This window comes from Rhinolophus sinicus, chromosome 14 (assembly GCF_057876585.1).
Source record: "Rhinolophus sinicus isolate RSI-liver-muscle chromosome 14, RSI-T2T, whole genome shotgun sequence".
NCBI lineage: Eukaryota > Metazoa > Chordata > Mammalia > Chiroptera > Rhinolophidae > Rhinolophus > Rhinolophus sinicus.
The window spans coordinates 29,348,207-29,366,428 of record NC_142514.1 but is presented as its reverse complement, the minus strand read 5'-3'; the positions used below and the strand labels follow the sequence as shown (position 1 = coordinate 29,366,428).

Below are 18,222 nucleotides of genomic sequence, written 5' to 3'. Positions count from 1 at the left end.
GCGCAGAGTCACACAGCCGGTCCGTGGTGGGGTCAAGACCCTAAGCCAGGCAGTTGGGCTCCATGCACCTTCCCCTTAACCGCTGCTCTCTACAACCTCTGCCCATCACAGGAAGCACCTAACGTGTGTCCTCCAGCCGATAGCATGAGGCTGCCCCGCAGGGAAAGCAACTTTCTGCCTATTGCTTTACATCTTGTTATTTTCCTTTGTTAATAAATTTATAAATAATTAATAAATCTTCTTTATTGAATTGAAAAGTCTTATTGGTTGTGACATTACTTGTAGCTATGTAAGGTAGATAGCAGGATGCATTTTGGAATATAAATGGAGCTTTTGAATGCTTTGATTCATTCATTTATACATTTGTTCAACAAATATTTGCAGATTGCCTGCCATGTTCCAGGCACTGTGTCAGGTGCTGGGGATGAAATGACAAACATATCAGATATGATCTCTGTCCTTATGGAGCTGACAGTCTAGTGAGGGGGACAGAAAGTAATTAGAAAGTTGAAAATAGAGAGTAATAAGGAGAATCTGATCCATAGTAGGGGCTCAAAAATCATTTTGTTGAATGAATGAGTCAATGAATGAATGAATGAATGAATGAATGACCCAGTCATTCTTTAAAAAGTAATGTTTTGGCTAAGGTCTGAGGCATGAGTAGGGGTCAGCCAGGTGAGGATGGGAAGGTGAGGTCTGCGCATCAGAACTGCAGCACCCCCCCTTCTTGGAGTAGCAGGGACACTAAGTTTGGGATGTCAACCACCTCAGGTCCTTGACTCTGGACTCACCTTCCGAGAAAAGCTTTGTCCTCTTACAGCCACGCACACTCACATTCGGCTTTTCAAATCTGTTTAGACATTGTTTAGGCTGTCTCCTCATTGTTTGTCCCTTAAATGTATTACCTAAAGGGTTTGCTCCTTAATAATTTACATTTTTATAATGTCAAAGGCTGATTTAAAAAAAGATTTTAATTAAAATATGGCTAACATGAAATAGTATATTAGTTTCGGGGGTACAGCCTAGTTATTCAACATTTATATGCCTAAAGAAGTGATCCCCATGATAAGTCCAGCAACCATCTGACACCGTACCATGCTAACACAATATTATTGACTAGATTCCCTATGCTGTACATTACATCCCCATGACTTATTTGCTTTATACCTGGAAATTTAGACCTTTTATTCCCCTTTCCCCCTTTCCCCTCTTTTTAAAACGTTCAATTGCAGTTGACATTCAATAGTATTTCGTATTAATTTCAGGTGTACAGCATAGTGGTTAGACATTTATATAATTTAAGAAGTGATCCCCCTGACTAGTCTAGTACCCACCGGCACTATAAATAGTTATTACCATATTTCTGACTATATTCCCTATGTTTTACTTTATATCCCCATGACTATTTTGTAACTGCCAATTTGTGCTTCTTAGTCCCTTCGTGATTTTCACCCTGTGCCCCATCTTTCTCCCATCTATCACCCCAATAAATCTAGTACCCATCTGACACCATACATAGTTATTAGAATATTATTGACTACATTCCTTATGCTATAGCCTACATCCCCATGACTACTGTGTAACAACCAATTTGTACTTCTTAATTCCTTCCCCTTTTTCACCCACCCCCCCAACCTCTCTCCCATCTGGCAACCATCAAAATGTTCTGTGTTTATAGGTTTGTTTCTGTTTTGTTTGTTTATTTTGCTTTATAGATTCCACAGATAAGCAAAATCACATTGCATCTGTCTTTCTCTGTCTGACATACTGTACTCAGCACAGTACCCCAGGTCCATCCATTCCGCCACAGATGGCAAGAACCCATTGCCTTCCATGGCCGAGCAATATTTCATTGTATATATGTACCACCTCCTCTTTATCCATTCTTCCATCGACAGGCACCCAGGCTGCCTCCACATCTTGGCCATTGTAAACAATGCTGCAATGATGTATGGATGCACGTGTCCCCTTGAAGTAGTGGTTTGGGTTCCTTTGGATAAATACCCAGAAGCGGGATTACTGGGTCCTTCTTTGTTTCTTGATATAGCCTTTGTTTTAAAGTCAATTTTGTCTGGTATAAATATTGCTACCCCAGCTTTTTTTTCTTTCTATTCTCAAGAAATATCTTTTCCCCATTCCTTTACTTTCAGTCTGTGTGTGTTTTTCAATCTGAAGTGAATCTCTTGTATCCATTCAGCCACCCTATGTCTTTTGATTGGAACATTTAATCCATTTACATTGAAAGTAATTGTTGATAGATATGTAGTTATTGCTGTTCTATTATTCATATTTTTATCTTTTTCTTTGTTTTGTTTTTAGTCTTAAAAATATCCCTCTAACATTTCTCGTAATACTGGTTTGGTGGTGTTGAACTCCTTTCGCTTTTTCTTATCTGGGAAGCTCGTTAGTGTCCTTCAATTCTAAATGATAGCTTTACTGGGTAGAGTAATCTTGGTTGTAGGTCCTTGCTTTTCATCACTTTGAATATTTCCTGCCAATCGCTCTGGCCTGCAAAGTTTCTGTTGAGAAATCAGCTGACAGACTTATGGGAGCTCCCTTGTAGGTAACTCACTGCTTTTCTCTTGCTGCTCTTAAGATTCTCTGTTTGCCTTTAACCTTTGGCATTTTAATTATGATGTGGGCTGCTTTAGGTTCATGTTGTTTGGGACTCTGTGCTTTTCTATCTCTTTGTTGAAGTTCTTCCTGAGGTCATTGAACATCTTTTGAACTCTGCATCTGGTAGATTGCTTGCCTCTATTTTGTTTAGTTCTTTTCCTAGAGCTTTGTTCTGTTCTTTTATTTGGCACACGTTTCTTTGTCTCCCCATTTTGGCTGCCTCCGTGTGTTTGTTTCTATATATTGGGTAGGGCTTCTATGTCTCCTGGTCTTAGCAGAGTGGCCTTATGTAGTAGGTGTGCTGTGGGGTTCAGTGGCGCAGTCTTTCTGGTCACCTGAGCTGGGTGCTCCAGGTGTGTCCCTTGTGTGGGTTGTGTGTGCCCTCCTGTAGTAGATGAATCTTGGTTGCTATTTGCATGTCAGTGGGGGGGGGGGGATTGACCCTTGGGCTGATTGGTTGTGAGGACTGGCCATGAATATAGTGGAGGAGCAGTTGTGCTAGGGTTGACCCTACAGAGCAGGATTTGCTTAGCATGGCTCTGGTGCTTGTGTAGTCTGCCCTTTAGGTGTTTTGTCCTTGGAAATACCCAGGTGATGCTTGGGCTCAGTCTGGCTCTAGCCACTGTATGCCGGTGCTGGCCACTAGGTATGCCAGTGCTGGGGCCTCCTGGGAGGAGCCCCGCCACAGACTAAGTTCAGCCAAATCTGTGCCCCACCTGGGGCCAACTGGCATGAACCACAAAGCAATCCATAGATGGTTACCACCCATGCTGGGCTTGGAGTATCCTCAAAAGGCTAAGCCGTGAACCAAGGCCAGCTGCTGCTAGTGTCAGGCTTAGGGCTGCTCAGTAAGAGATACAGGATACACCAAAGCCAGTTGCTGATTATTTGGGTTTTGTGAACCTTTGAGAGATTTTAGGAACATCTACAGCACGAGGTGAGACAGGCTGTTTGTATGGAAAAGCCACTGGAAGTAGCTTGGGTGGGCCCCACAAGTTGGGTGGGGCAGGGTCTTAGGGAATCACCAGTGTGGGGTGAAGAGTGTTAACTAGGTTGATGGAAACCGAGATGTGGTGGCTTCCTGTGTATGCACACAGTGGATGGGGAAGGCTCAACAAAGAAACAGTGCATTCTACCAGCACTTCTTCTGGGAGAAAGCTGTCCCTCTAGCCCTCGCATGGTATCCAGACAACTTGGTTCCTTCCTGTGTGTCTTTGGTGCCTTTTGAGCAGCTGCTCCAGTGCTAGAGCTCAGAGTGAATGAGTCCATCAGTGAGTAAGTCCATACAGGGGCCTTTTAAGAGGAATGCCTGGGACTTCAACAGCCCCCCATCTCACTGAGTCCCAATATCCACTGGTTTTCACAGCTAGAAGTTGTGGGGACTTCTCTTCCTGGCACTGGAACTCTGGGCTAGGGAGCCTGGTGTGAGGCTGGGACCGCTTGCTGCTGGGCAGTGGGGGGAACCTTCGTAGCCAAGATATCCTCCCGATTGTTAATGGTCACACACAGGTGTGGGACTAGTCCATTCAGCATCGCTGCCCCTCCTACCAGCCTCGAGGTGGCTTCTTCTGTATGTCCTTAGAGGTAGGACTCCAGCTAGACTTCAGGCAATTTTCAATGATGATTGTTCTGTAGTTTAGTTATAATTTTGATGTGTCCTGGGAGGAGGTGAGCACAGTGTTTACGTACTCTGCCATCTTGACTGGAAAACTGAGGCTGATTTTTTTCCTCCAGGAGGAACACATTTTCAACTTCATGATGAAAGATAATGGAAGAAGCACTTTAATTGTACCGAAATTTACTTTATAGACAAGATTATTGAGTGCATGTGCGCCATAAAGAAAACTCCTTGTGTATGGAGAGAACAGTCCCTTCGTGGAAGCATTTGGGTGGAATGTGGCTTTGTACTTTGGTGTCAGATCTCAGGTGTGGCTGCATCAGGTTCTGTGGTGTCTCCAATGGGTGCCAGTCATGGGCCTCCATGGGTACCCTCCTCATATTGAGTATGGCTTCTGTTCATTTCCTGGCAAAAGGAAGACAGTCATCTTGCGTTTGCTTCTCTTAGGGACAATTAGCAACCAGGGCAGGTGAATTCTCTTAACTTTATGATCCCTTGTATGTGCCACTCATGTTTCTCAGTGTTGCATGTGCCACTCATGTTTCTCAGTGTTGCATGTGATCCTTTAGTAATCAGCAGTAGTCCAGAAGGCCCTGTCCCAAAGTGTTCAACAAGCAGGTTGATGGGAGAGTCAACACTTGCTTTTATTCTACTGGCATAAGCAATGTGTAACGTGTGGAACATAAACAGAAGGGGAGGCTGGATGCTAGGAAAAAAATACACCAAGAAAAACTATTGATTTCAACTCCAGCCTTGCTGTGAAACAAGCCCTCTGACGTCAGGCAAGGCATTTGACATTCTGAATTTTATCTTCCTCATTTATAAAAAGGGAGAAATTACTGTTTATTGAGTAATTGTTATGCACAATCATTATTCTAGGAGCTGTTTTTTAAAAATTATTCACTTAAGCTTCACAACAACCTTATAAAATGAGTATTAGTATCTCCACGTAATAGATGAGAAATCTGAGGCCTAGAGCATTTGGTACCATGTCCAAAATCAGACCAGTTTTAAAGGCAGCACTAGGGTTTGAAACCCAGACCTGCCACCAGAGTCCATGCTTTCCCTTTCCTCCCTCTGTTCTGGCAGGTTGGTCATGGCGAGCGCCCAAGAGCCATGCATAGGTGTCTCCTCAACCTGAAGCAATCATTTGTAGTTTTTTCTCATGGATAATTGGTTAGTTCAGCTGAAATCTGAGTTTGTCGTTGCTGCTTTAGGATTGACGATAAACAATTTGAGACTGCAGGTTCCAGGGTGGATCAGTTCTCATTGTTTTGTTAGTCTATCTGGCTGCCAAGGGGGCTAAAGATTGAGATGTTTATTTGCATAAAGGTGTCCAAGTGCAAATGGAAGCATAGTGTCCGCGGTGCTGCCACATCTCATCCGTCAGCGGGGGACCTGTCCCTGTGCATCCTATAGATACCTGTGTGTTTGTAGAGGCCCTGCTCTGTGCTGGGCATTGTGCTGTAGAATAGAAGTTAAACCTGAAGAAGTTAAACCTCTCTCTGGTGGAGCTTATATTCTAGTGAGAAAAACAAAAACAAGACCAAAAAAACCCACAAAAAGTGATGTAACTATTGGTGATCAGTGCTAAGAAGAAAAAGAAAGCTGGGTAAGGAAGGAGGCCAGTGTGGCCGGAGGTAGCATTAGACAGAAGAAAGAGGTGGGAGGTGAGGCCAGGCCAGTGGCTAGTACAGACCCAGGGGACTTCATGGGCCAATGGAAGGACCTCGATACCGCCTTTGTTTTCACTGTTCAGAGACACTGGCTTTTACTCTCTGTGAGATGGGAAGCTTCTGGGGGCTTTGAGCAAGGGAGAGGGAGAAGGGCAGAGGTGGAAGCAGAAAGTGTGGATGGGAGGCAGTGGCAGTGGTCCAGGAAGAAGTGGTGTGGCCTGGGTGACGGCAGTAGAGGGGCAGGAAGTGATTGGTTCCTGGCTGTGCTTCAAGATGGAACTGACAGGACTTGCCATGCCCTTGGTCTACCTGCCCTGTACCTGCAGAGGAGGCAGAGTAGGAAGAGCCCGAGTTAAGCCATTTGTTAATACCAATTGGCAGCCCCCTGGTGGGGAGATGGCTGCATGAGTATGGCCAGGCCAGACCTCACAGTACGAGGTGGGGCTTGTTGGGCCTTGTACATCTCAGGTTAAGCACAAAGAATAGCTCACGATCTGCACAACATTCTTTCTCTATGAAATGTGCTGCAGGGAGGCCATCCTGGGATCTGAGCATAGGGGCTGAGAGTAGCTGCAGCAGTGTCAGGGGCACTCCTTGGGCATGTGGTCTGGAGGAGTCAGAGCAGGGAGGGAAGGTGGTGACGGGCTGCTTGGTAGAGACCAATTAAAATGTTGCAGCTTCTTCCTTAGGCTAGGGGTCTGCAAACTGTGGTCTGCCTGTGAGCCAAATCTGCCTGCCACCTGTTTTTGTTCAGCCTCTCAAGCTAAGAGTGGTTCTTACAAAGAAGAGTAGGATACGCCACAGAGACAGTATGTGACCCTGCAAAGCCTAAGATATTTCCTATCTGTCCCTTTACAGAAAAACCCTGCTGTAGGCTTGGAGAAACTGGGGCCAAGAAGAGGGTGCCCCATCCATCCCACCGCAGGCCGCTCCCCAAAGTTGTGTTGGACAATGCTGGGCGGGTGTCCGGTCCCGGAATGTCTGACAAAGAGCAGTGCTGTCCCCCAGCCCCTGCTGAGCTCCCGTCTCTAAGTGAGAAAGTCCCAGTAGCCATTTAAAGGCTGTGTAATTGGAAAGGCCTGCCCTGGCTCTCCAGCACGGTGGCTGTGAGGGTCCTGGGGCATGACAGAGTCGTATAGTTTATCAACTTTGAAGGTGATGGTATTTCCTGTTGGGTCCGAAATGTGCAGGGGTTGCCCTTCCTGTCATGGGCATTCTGGCTTTGAGCACCCTTTGAGCACCCTTGAGAGAGTCTGGGTTGAAGGCAGGCCATGCGTGGTGAGTCAGGACGTTTAGAATCTTGTCCCGCTCTTCAGATTGTCTGTGAATGACCTTGAGCACATCAGGGACTCTGCATTCTAGTGCTGCTGACAGTACAGGGTGGTTTGTTGGGGGAAGAAATCAGCCTCCTGCTCCTCAGTGCCTGAAGGGCCAGCTGTGTTCCTTGGAAAAACACCCAGCACACCAGAGGTCAGCCAAGGTCAGAGAGAAACTGATCCAAGAGGAGGCTGTTTTGGAAAAGAGAAGGTAGCAGGGGAGGAAGAAAGAAAGGAAGAGGTAGAGACAGGATTACCTTGTTGAACCTACTTGACCTTCTATGCGAAGCAAGCCAGGCTGTTTTTGGGTCCAGACCCAGCGAATCCCACAAGGAGCAGCCAAGCTCGCTGTGAATCCTGGGCAAGCAGCTGGCCATAGAGCAGACTGCACTCCATGCAGAGGCGCAGGGGGCAGGCCAGGCAGTGTCTGGCCTGGGATTGACCCCGAGCTGCAGGTCGGCCTGGCCTCTTTGGCTTCCAGTTCTGGCTGAAGAAGAGAGGGTCTTCTGCTCCTACTATTGCCAAAGCAGCAGCAGCGATTTCCACCACGACCCCCTGGGGCTGGGTGAAGAAGAGGGGCTGGGGCCCCACCCCCCACCGCAACCCACAGACTGAGGAAATCTGCACCCCACATTCTCAGAACTGCCAGTGTAGGTGTAAATGAGACTAAAGATTCCTAGAAAGTTGGCCTTGGATCTGCCTCTGGTGGGGAACCTCGGCTCAGCTGGGTTGTTATCCATCTCTGTCTTGTTCACAGCAAGAGGGCTGGGACGCCAGCAGCAGTCGCAGTAGAGGGGAGGGAAAGGACAGGGCGCTCAGATTTCCTATCACAAAAACCTTGTTAGTTGACTTGTCAACTTCTTTGGGCCTGTTTGTGGACTCAAAGTTTCGTGTTACTTTTTTATTTTTATGTTTTCCAAATCCTGAAGCTACCTGTAACGGATAAATGGTATTAACTTTCGTGCTAGCCGTAGTTAAAGCTCCTGCCGCTCATCCTCTTTATTGCTATAGCTGTAAATTTTAATTTTGAAGACTTTCTTATAACACAGCAAACATAAGGTCCTGCAAAGGAGTTAAACCTGACTTGACTCACTACCTAACCATTCACAAACTGAATTCAAGTCGAGAGTTCTCTGGTCATTTCCCACTTTGCTTTAAAATAATTCTCATCTCTCCAGAGTGCAATCTAGACCATTCCCCCAAATCACTGCTAACAGGGGACACAGCCCTTCTTTAAAGAGGAGACTGTGACAAAGCCAAGACTAAGGATGATCTCCGCAATTTGGGGAGTGGTGACTCCCCGGAGCATTCTCTGAGGGCAGGGGCTGGATGACAGGTGCTGGGTGTACTGCTGTGAGGCTTCGGGATTTGGGGTTCCAGCCCCAGCTTCCTGTCACCACCACCTGTGGGGTGTAGGCAGAGGGCATTTGACAGAAAGGGTGCCTGGTGAGTCTGGCTCATGGTGGTGCCTTTGGTCGTACCAGGTTTCCTCTCTGTTGCTGTAATTCCTACCTCCTTTGCGCCTAATCTTGGTTTAGCTACAGATGCTGTTATGGAGCAGACTAAAAGCTGGCATCACGGAGGATGTCAGCCAGGGCTTTAATTTTCTTGGATACCAAGGAGAGAGTGGATTAAAAAAAAAAAAAGATCTAAGTATTGAAATTGAAAAGATGCTGAGTCAGCCCCTTGTAGAGTCAAGTCCAATGATGGGAAAGTGTGTGTACCTTATGACACGTCCCTTCCCCTTCGCTATTTAACTAACCCAGCCTCAAACATTGGCAGGAAGCACAGAGCTCTCATTAATCTCTGCAAGAGTTCTCTGGGAACCCAGACTATGTAGCTCTGAAGGGAATCTGCTTATCGAAATACTGGTGAATAGGCTGGGTCAAGGGTGAGAGTCAGAGGCAGCAAGCGCTGAATCGTAAACCCCTTGGACTAGAACGAGTTGCTCTATCTTTAGGCCTGTTTTAGCTGCTAAAGCGATTTGTGATCTGGAGCCAATGCTCCTTTGATAGGCTCTCTTATCCGGAGTTTGTCCATGGGCCAGCTACCACTCAGCTGTGTCTCTGGGTAGCTGCTAGCAAGACATCTCCTGTGAATTCCTTTCCATCCCGACAGAAGCAGTTGCTCCATTCTGTATATGCAAAGCCTTCCCCCATATCTCAAAGACATTCTGAGAAGAGAGGCAGGTGAGACAGGTGGTTCACTTGGATATGTTCCAGTGTCTACTTATAGTACTAGATCCAGTCCCTCTGTCCAAAAGTCACCCACAAGAAACCGATTTATGGAGCAAGCAGGCGAACTTCAACGTGAGAGGACCTGGCTGAAGATAGCCACAGGCCACTTCATCGTTTGTTCTTTTGGGGGCTTTAGAACCAGTGAGAAGTCACACCACTGTGCTAGATCTTCGTTTTCTTATCCACAAGAAGTGGGATGCAGGGGATGGCTGTCTGGCTCTCACATCCCGTAAGTCTTTGCAACCACTCAGCTCTCTCTGCATGCTGCATGCACCCAAGTGTGAACCATTTTCCCCCTCTCCAACCCTCTTCTGCTCCTGCTACCTGACCAGTGCGCCACAAGGGAAGAAGATTGCATGCCCCACTTTTGAGACCATTGGGGCATCTCAATTGGAAGAGCTTAGAGAACCTGTAGGGGAGGACGACCCTGCAAAATGTGTGATTGTTGGCCACTCACCTTTTGATGCGGAGGAGGATATCTTTTTTTGTCTCCAAATTTGGTTCCAGATGGATGATTTGGGGGGAATTTTCTGCAGATGGCTAATCCCACTCAGAAATTCTTCCTAGCGTCTGTCAAAGATCATGCCCTTTCTTAATCTGAAGGTACTGCCCATTTCCCGACACAGTCAGCTCTTACAATTGTAAATTTTAGAACCAATGAGACACGTGGAGGCTGGCTTCTTAATTTCAACTTGACAGATGGGGAACCCTGGACAGATGGGGAACCTTGTCCAAGGTCACACAATCAATTAATCAGAAGGGGCAGAATTACAGGTGTCTAACTAATAGACAGTGAAATGCACAGATCAGTTTTGACAAATCCATGTACCTGTGTAACCCACACCCTCATCAGTGAACCAGAATTAGAATCGTTCTCTTGGCCACAAATGCAAGATTACTGAAAGCGTAGAGCCTAATGGGATTTCACCTTCCCCTTAGGAAGACCTCCATCTCCCTGCTTGTCCCCATTCCCTGAAGTGGCACATGGTATCCCGCCTTTGCTTTTCTTCTTTTGTCCCGACTGTATTATTCTTTGAGATGGAGTTCAGATTTCTACCTGGTTTAGGCTGGGTTGTCTAGGAAACTAGAAATAACAGCAGATTCTAAGCTGTGCAGATCTGATTGGGTGGTCCTTGGCTCCTTCTCCCGAGCCTCATGACACCTGCCATCCTGTTACTGGCCTTCTCTGCTTTTTACACTCTACCCCCCTGCCCTCAGGCCGCTGGAACCATCCCCACATGGCCCAGTTTGCTTTCAGCTCCCCAGCCTAAGTGGCTCTGACCCTCCAGTTTAACTACCAAGGAAGCAGTGACTGGTAGCTATAGATGCCAGGTGACGTGGGGATGGATGATTCTGTGTCTGGGAATGTGTGTGACAAGCGGAGGAGGAACGCCTGTGAAATTAAGCTTCTGTTTGACTCATCTTTGTTTTCCAGGAACTGGAGGAGGTGTCATTTCAGATTCATCACATCCATTCCACCTTAAGCACTGCTTCTTTTTTTTTTTCTTCTTCTTCTTCTCTCTCTCTTTTTTTTCTTGCATTCATTGTTTTCTTCCCTCCCACTGTCATTCAGAGTAACTGCAGCTGTGAGCCCTGCACTGGGGTTACCTCTCTGAAAGGGAACTGCTTATCTTCCATCTGTATCTGTGGAGTGAGAAAATATGTCTCTACGTCAGCAAAGCTGGGTAATCGTGAGCCCTCTTGTCTCTAAGGATCTTTATCTGATTCCCTTGCCTGACTCTGAAAACCCAAGTCTCCTGACTTGCCTTCAATGCTCCTTTCACAACAAGCTGCCTGTCTTTGTTGAAATCTGTGGTCCTCTGTCCTGTGGAACCTGTAGTTCATCTCCTAGACCCCGGCATTTCTAAAGTCGGAGACAAGCTGGGAGGGATGGGAAATGTGGAGAGTCACACAGTAATGCGATGGAGAAAAATGCATGCCAGGATGTTAGCAGCGGTTTGGCGGGTAGAGGAGGAGGTGGTGCTGGTGGGAGGGAGTGAGGGCGGAGAGAGGGGAAGGGAGAAGAAAGAAATGACTCAGTCCGTACACTGAACTGTAAGCATGTGCATAAGTGTGAATATAATGAAGTCCTGCAGTCCTTCAGTAGAAGAGAGGATTAGAAATCTGGATTTCTGAGTGTTCCTTTTCTCTACGGCTGATCTCATGGGGGACCAAGAGCATGAGAGGCAGAGGGTGTGCGGAAGCCACACTTGCTGGTTGTTGGTTCGGACAGACAGCTGTGTCATTGACGCTGGGTAACATTTCAACTGTGTTTTAAATTCCCTTTAACAGAAATGACAAAGCATCATCTGTGGCCTCCTGCTTACCAGCTGATGCCTGCCTTTTGGATGTTTTGGCCTGTTTAAAGTGCTTTTTGTCAAACTGCCCTAACTGTCCAAATCTGAACTCATCACTTCTTACCTCCTCGGCTCCACCCTTTCTCTTTACCTTGGGCAGCGCCACCTCCACCTCACAGCCACCAAGTTGCAAACTTCAGAATTGCCTCTGGCTCCTCCTCATGCCTCCTCGCTGATTCTCCTCCAAGCACCTTCGATACTGGCTTTGTGGTATCATCCAGATCGCTTTCTCTCCCTCTGCCAACGTGGAGGTCCAACCCTGATGGCTCCCAGCCTGGGCCTTTGTAAAGCTTTCTAGTGTTCTCATCACCCTACACTATTTCACATCCCCACAAAAAGCTGAAGTCTGTACGATTCTCCTTTAATTATGTTAATCTGCTGCTCCAGCTGCTCCCTACTGCTTATTGGATAAAGCCCAGACTTCTCTGTGAGGGATTCAGACCTCTCTGAAATCTGGCCTCCTTCCTCCCTATCAAATTCTCCTCGTCTCTGCCTTCCTTACACAAGTCCCCCTCCTGAGCCAGGAGTGCAGGCAGCTTCGCCGGACTCTGGGCCTTTCCCATGCTGCTCTCCGTCTTCTCTCTTCACCAAATGCCAGCTTCCTTCTAATCCATCTGCCTAAACTTTCCCGCCCTCACGGTTAAACACAGCCCATTTCCCCATCAAGGCCGGCTTGCCTTCTCCTGAGTTCGCCTGCTGCCCTGTTGGACCTCTGATGGCACTCGCTGCTGGAATCTCTTTCTCAGCCCTGATTTGCGGTATTGCTGCTGCTATTGGGCGGATCATCTCCTCGGTTGTCAGAAGCCCTCAGAGGAGAGCAGCTCAGTCTTGCATTTCTCTTTGATCCTCTCCAGTGCTTGGCCCTGCGCAGTGTGCTCAGAGCCTCCACAAATTCTTTCCGAGCGATTGAAGTGCACTGCTCAGGCCAGCTACGTGGTGACTGTGGTCCGCAGATTGGGGTGCAGGACGAGTTTCTTTGGGGTCACTGGCCCATCTGCCCGTGACTGAGGGTGCCACGCGGAGCTTCGTGCTCTGCACAACACACAGCTCTCCCCACCGCACTCCGCATCTGAGCAGTGTGCACGGGGGCTGGCAAGGACGCCCGGACTCCCTCTTAGTTTGGGATTTCACTCATGTTGCCAAGAACCCAGTCCTGGCTTTGCCTCCATCTGATTCCACCTCCCTCCTGGACGATATTCTTCTTTCTGCTCTACTTGAGCTGCCAGTTTCGCTGCTCTGCTGCTTTCAGGTTTGTGTGCTTAAGGTGTGCCCACAGGAAAATTCGCCAGGATTCTCACCCCACATATGACTTCTTCTGTAGAGTAGTAATTTAAGAGATGTGAGCATTCTATTTCCAACTGCCATTATGCCTACGGGGGCCAAACCCGGAGAGAAACTCCAACTGTGGCAGGTATCATGTGGGAGATTTTAGGGGAAAAATCTCCTTAGTGAAAAAATGTAGAAGGCCCCTTGAAAACACTGCAAAATTCTGGTTAAAGGAGCCAGATACATTCAGACCTATTTCTAATCCAAGAACAGTTTATTCTGTAAGAGCAGACAACCAGCAAATCTGGATCCAGGTGTCTGCTTACTACAAACACAGTGGAATTCTCCAAGTCCTAGCAGGCTTTTGACCAGCTCAGGAGAAAATTGCTGTGTAAATACTTGTGGGGCAGTGGGATAGGGAGGGTGTTACATGTCAAATTATTGTACCAAAGCCAAATGCAAAGCAAGGAAGAAAGTTATACAAGTGTGGCTTGAGGTAAACAGGCCCTGGCCACACCTTGGAAGTCTTTGTTGTAACAGGATTTGCTCTGTGGCCCTCAAGGTTTTTCCATCTTGTCAAGGGGGAGGTATAAGGCATTGCCACTGTGGTATGTTCTCATCCACTAGAGGCTTGGCTTTGCCAGTTTGACTTTTTTTCCTGATGTAAGTCAGGCGTCCTTATGCAGAGGCTCATGAAAGGTGGTTCGGCATCAAATCCATCTTGGGAAAACATGGGGGCCACTGATATCAGAGGGTCCTCAGAGTCCAGCTGTAGATTTGCTGGGCTTGTTTGCTTGCTATTTTCACTGGTCTGAATGAGAGGTAAATAATCCCAGCGTTAGAAAGAACCTGAGAACTCACCTAGTTCCACTTTCCACAAGGTAAAGAGATGCCCGGTTCTGTGATGTGACCACGTGGCCCTGCTGAGTTTCCCAGTGGTAGGTGTTTGGGTGGAGCCGCCCACCCTGCTGCCTCTAATTACTTCCTTTTTAAATGGACTTCCTTTTTAAACATGAACAGGCAATTCACAAGACAGGCAATATAAATGGAAAACTGTGAGACCTCCTTGGCAGTTAAAGAAAGGCAAACGAAAACAGAGATGTCGCGCTCTTTCCCCCGACACATGGGCAAAGATTTTTCTCAGAGGTACTCAGTGTAGATGAAGATTTGAGGAAATGGGCCCACAGTTGTTTTTTGAGGACTGTTTGGCAATATGTGTTAAAAACCTTAAAATCTATATATCCTTTGATTTGGCAATGCCATTTCTAGTGCTTCTCTTTAGGAAACAGTCATGTTTGTGTGGCAAAGATTGAGCTGTAAGGATATTCCTAGTGGTGATGCTTATAATAAAAGGGGGCAGGTCTACCAGTAGGGATTGGTTACGTCAATGTGCCACATGCTGAGCATTTCTTATGAATTAACTCAATTAGTCCTTACTTTTCTACTATGGGATAGGCCTGTTCTTTTGGCAGTTTTGCAGGTAAAGTAACTGGGCCATGGAAAGGGCTGGTAACTTCAGTGAGATGATACAGGTGGTCAGTGGTGGAAGTGGGATGTACACCCAGGAGGTCTGTCTAACGACCACATTCTTAATCGATATGCTCCACGGCCTCTTAGAACAGACATGTGAAGTGGAAAATATGTACTAAGTGGTATGTTGAATATGACCCCATTTTTGTTTAAAATATTGAAGACTTCCAGAATATACCTGAGATTACTTTTGTAACTAGAAAAAGAAAATTGGTTAAAAAAGTCTATCTTTTATATTCAGCCAAACTCCGATTTTTCTGTAGCCTTTACCCATTTTTAAACTCGTTCATTTACCAGATTTTCATTGAGCTCTTCCGATAGGCCGGGCATAGTGACAGCTACTCAGATTGGCAGGCAGAAGACTGGCCATGCCCAGCTGGTTCAGAACTTCCTTGTCATGGGGAATAATAAACAAGTAAGGCTGCCATGTAGTGATGTCGGCTGTGTGCTGGGCATTCTTCTAAGTGGTGTTGATTCATATATTCACTCTTTCAGTCCTTTACATAGTTTCTTTACAAGCCCAGGCAACATGAGGCATTAATCCCTAAGGTAACCTGGACAGAAGGACTGGGATGCATCTCAGGCAGGAACGCCCCCGCCCGAGCTAACTGCCCCAGCCTTTCCTACTACCGGCTCATTGCAGACCAGCCACCCTGGCCTTCTTCCTGCTTCAGGCGCTTTGCCCTTGTACTAAGTGTTATGTCGAATATGATCCTGTTTTTGTTTAAAATATCAAAGACTTCCAGAATGTACATGACATTACTTTTATAATTAGAAAAAAAAAATTGACAGTCTCTCTGCCCAGAACACTCACTGCCCTCATCATGCAGCTCATAGAGGCCTCCACTGAGTTCCCCGTCTAGTGCGGCTTCCGTCTCGCTCCCACAGTCATTCTCCACTGCTTCCCATCACAGCACCTGGTTTTATTTTCTTGGTGGCTGTTCTCTCTCTCTGACATTGTTTCAGCCACTGGAACAAGCTCCATGGAAACATGAAACATGATCTTTGTCCTCTTAGTCACCGTGGTACCCCCAGTGTCTTGAATGGCCCCTGCACACAGTAGGTGCTCCTGGAGATGGGGGCAGGGGAAGGAAGGAATAAGTGAAGGATGATGAACACATAGCCTAGAGCGGTGGTCTCCAAAGTGACACACGCATGTTGGAGGCCATGGAAAGTGAGATGATCCGCTGTGAGGCAGGAAGAAAATAAGATAGATAGATGCATAGGTAAATACACATATACGTCTACCACCTTTCTTTTTATTTTTGTGAATGACAGAGTCTGCATATAATTTGTAAAGAAACAAACATACACATATGTGGGTACTCACATGTTTACTGCGAGGGCACATGACCACGATACTTTGGGGATCACGGGCCTAGAAGGAGACATAGACAAGGAAACAGGGCGTTTCAAGGTGGTATCACACGTGCCATCCACAGGGTGAGCACCGAGTGCTAAGGAAATGTATCGTGGGTTACCCATCCTGCCTTGGAGGGTTGAATAATCGTGAAAACTAACATTTTTAATTGTTTCGGGAGTATTAGTAATTACTGTTTTTAAAACTATCCAAAATACACAAGATTTTATTTTTAGACCATTAAAGCAACATAAATGACCAGAGCCCTTACAGTCATTTTCCCAATAAATGGGGAAAGAGAGAGCACTTCAGATTTCACAGTCGACCAGTCAGAGAGGTTAATTTCCAAAGAGTTCAAACACGGCTATCCATGACTTGTGGTTAAGTATCCAAGTTGTCCCTGCTTTCTGAACTGCATTTTAATCTGAAAAATGGAAACATAAACATGTCTTTAAACTTGGGTCTTCTCGCTAGAGAGGCAGCAGGGCATCGCAGGAAAGGAACGTGGGCTTTGGAGTTTGATGAACTTGGGCTGGAATCTCACTCCAGCCTCTTTCTTTCTGCGTAACTCTGAGTGAGTCCCTCTTCTCAGATCCCTCATCTACAACATGGCCATACAAATGCCCGCCTCAGAGGCAACATGTTGTGAAGATGAAACGGAACAGTGCACCCGAAGGGCCCAAACCCTGTGCCCTTGGTACATGTGGGGCTTTCTGAATATCAGTTTCTTCTGAGTTCCTCTATTTGAAGGGAAAACTCCATGTCATTTAGAAAGGACCTAAACATATGTCCTTCTGAACACCATCAAGAACGTGCTTTTCCTTTTTGTACTTCATTAAACTGAGCTGTAGTCTTCTTTAAATAATTTACATTGATTTCATGTAAACCACAGCCATCCTTCCTGGGGCTGTACTGACCCTTGATACTTTGCTGGTGATACCATCAGGCTAAGCCTCTTTTCCTCCCGGGGCTCAAGCTCGAGTGAAGCTGCAGCTGGATTTCTGTACTACAAATAACTCTTGTCTTCTGAGCACGGAGGGTTGCAGTGGGGTTGTAGCAGGGTAAACAGCGAGAAGCTGGGACCTTGGCCTGGGAACCACCTGTGTCCGGGGAGCAAGGCTCCTCATGGAGTAGGGGAGGAGGGCTGGTGGCCTGTTTGGAGGAGAGGAATTGGATCAGGAAGGGGAGGACTGAGTTGGGCAGAACTCAGCAGATTCCTTGGCATGCGCTGCACAAGGATTCCCTGAAGGGCTGCACAGAAAAGAAATGTGCTGTGTGCTTGGCAGGCCAGAAACCACAGAGAACCTGGCAATGCTTTCTGAGGATTTGGGAGCAGAAAAGCAGACTCCCTAGGTGGTTATTTATAGAGCCGGCAGCAGTAATGATCAGTTAGAAAAAATAAATTATAACTCAGTTGAACCTGAAATAACTTTTCTTTTGCAACCCCAGGCATTCCACATGGGTTGCTTGCACACCACTCCCTCTGATAGTGTTCCTGGAGGCCGTGGGTCCACGCCAGGCTCACACATGCCCCTCACCCCCAAAGCTTTAAAGCGGTCAACAAGGCAGCAGAGAGGGAAGAGAGGGAGTTCCTGGCTAGAGACAGAGAATTCTGGCGGGAGGACTCCTTCCTTTCCCCCTCCAAATTGCAAAGTTGTCCCTTCTTCCCTCCCCGAACGTGTCTGTAGCATATGGTGAAAGGTGAGCCTCGCTGGCTTTGGGGAACCGTGCCCTGCTGAGCCTCCAGCTTTCGTACACTTTGCTCACGTGCACGAGTGCACAGCAGCTTGTTTTCAGTGTCTGTGTTCTCGCTGTAGCGAGAGCATCTCACTTCAGCGCCTTCTGAGAAGCTGGTTGCTGCCGCTGAGTTCACAGAGCCCCCCAGTTTTCCGTCCCCCCTCAGCCAGCAAGCGAGGCCACGATGATGTTCACCCTGACAGCTTGGTGTGGGGTGACCTTGAACTGCCTGACCCGCCACTTGGCATCATGACACTTGGGCATCCGTCCTGTTTTCCCCTCCTACCCATCTGCTCCTCTTTTCTCTTCCTTCCTTCATTCACTCATTTGCGTTTCAGTCAACAGGCATTTATTGGGTACCGTGAGCCAGGCACTGGCAATGCAGAACTCATCTATAGGCGGCACACCGGTGGCACTTGAACTGATCCGGCTGCAGACGCGTTTTATCTGGCTCACAACATGGTGTCTGAAATTTGAGTTTGTTGCTGACACATAAAGATGGGGCGATT

At 47.1% G+C, this 18,222-nt stretch overlaps 1 protein-coding gene across 5 annotated transcripts in view; it reads left to right on the top strand.

Moving 5' to 3' along the window:
- The window catches only part of HIVEP3 (HIVEP zinc finger 3), a 435,628-nt gene that overhangs the window by 125,044 nt on the left and 292,362 nt on the right, over window positions 1-18,222 (top strand). The gene's annotated exons all lie outside the window — the stretch shown is intronic.